The sequence below is a fragment of the Triticum dicoccoides genome, chromosome 2A (genome assembly GCF_002162155.2).
Source record: "Triticum dicoccoides isolate Atlit2015 ecotype Zavitan chromosome 2A, WEW_v2.0, whole genome shotgun sequence".
In the NCBI taxonomy this organism is placed as follows: Eukaryota; Viridiplantae; Streptophyta; class Magnoliopsida; order Poales; family Poaceae; genus Triticum; species Triticum dicoccoides.
In genome coordinates, this window is record NC_041382.1 from 694,804,094 (window position 1) to 694,806,113 (window position 2,020).

Here is a 2,020-nt window from a genome sequence, read left to right on the forward strand (position 1 = left end):
GGTAAAACTAAACCAGCAACACCGCCCGAATGTGCCGACAAATCCCGATAGGAGCTGCACATATCTCTTTCTCAGGGCACACTCAGATAGGTCAAGCTACGAGTAAAACCAACCCTCAAGTTTCCCCGAGGTGGCCCCGCAGGCTGCCCAGTTCGGACCAACACTCAGAGGAGCACTGGCCCGGGGGGGTTAAAATAAAGATGACCCTTGAGTCTGCAGAACCCAAGGGAAAGAAAAGGCTAGGTGGCGAATGGTAAAACCAATGTTGGGCATTGCTGGAAGAGCTTTACTTAAGGCGAACTGTCAAGGGGTTCCCATTATAGCCCAACCGTGTAAGGAACGCAAAATCCGGGAACATAACACCGATATGACGGAAACTAGGGCGGCAAGAGTGGAACAAAACACCAGGCATAAGGCCGAGCCTTCCACCCTTTACCGAGTATATAGATGCATTAATTAAGTAAGATATATTGTGATATCCCAACAAGTAAACATGTTCCAACAAGGAACAACATCTCCATGTTCCAACAAGGAACAAACTTCAATCTTCACCTGCAACTAACAACGCTATAAGAGGGGTTGAGCAAAGCGGTAACATAGCCAATCAACGGTTTGCTAGGACATGGTGGGTTAGAGGTTTGACATGGCAATTTGGGAGGCTGACAAGCAAATGGTAGGCATCGTAGCATTGGCATAGCAAAAGAGCGAGCAAACTAGCATAGCAAAGATAGTAGTGATTTCGAGGGTATGATCATCTTGCCTGAAATCCCGCAAGGAAGAAGAACGAGTCCATGAAGAACACAAACGGACGTAGTCGAACGAATCCTCACAAACGCAACGTTGTCGGAAACAACCCGAAGAAGCACATCGGAAAGAAGTAAACAACATAGTAAACAATAAACACATCAACATGGCATGAAGCACAAACGAGTATGATGCATGTCCGGTTTAAATATGCATGGCATGGGAAAGTGCACAAACAATCCTACAAATTAAGTGGAGCTCAATATGCAACGAGTTGTATATTGACGAAACACCACAACAAGTTATTTAGTTCGATCTCGTTTATGTACTCCAACAATATTAAATGTTGTTAAGCATGGCAAGAGAGTGAAGCACAACAAAACTACCTAACTAGGCAAGTTTAAATGAGGCCGGAAGCAACGAACAACAATTCCGGAAACTCCTCATGAGCATAAATTAGGTTTGGTACTGTTCTGCCCTAAACACAATTTTAGAGTTGTTAAACATGCAAGATGAGTGCACCATGTTAAACTAGACATTTTTCTACCCCATTTACATATAAAGATTATTAAAAACGGAGTTACAGTTATTTAGTTATGAATAAAATCATTTCAACATGGCATAGGGGCAAATTAATGCAAACAGCATTTTAAACATTATAAACATAGATGAAAGTTGGATATTCTTAATCTACACAAAATTCTGAGCAAGTTTCATATATAAAACATTTTAATCCGATGCACGGTTAGTGAGTTATTAAATGCATGAACTAGGGGGACTAAACTGTAAAACTGGCAGTCTCAGGAATAATAGGAAAAATTCACAGAACGAGAAAAAAACATGATCGGGCTGAATCTGAACAGTGCACTGGGCAGCCCAACAAAAGTAAAAAAAACAAGAGGAGGGGGGCGCTGGGGGTCGGCTCACCCAGTGGGCCTTGGCCCGGTTTGCTGGAGAGGAGGCAGGCCGAGGCGGGGGCTGCGTTGGGCCGGCGAGGACGATTGGGCCGGCCCACGCGGGCGCGGTCAACGGAGGGAGCAGATCGGGGCTCTCCCGATCCCGATCGGGACGAAGCAGGGGGGCGGCCATGGCCGGCGTCAGAGGTGGCCGGGACCGGGCGGAAGGTCGCCGGCGGGAGCGAGATGGGGTGGATCCGGCCGGGGAGACGCAGATCCGGCCGGCCGGTGTCGGATCCGGGTGCCGGCGAGCCGGACGAAGCTCGGGCAGGGCACTGCGTGGGGAGGCGGCGACGGTGGCGCTTGGTGGCAGCGACGGC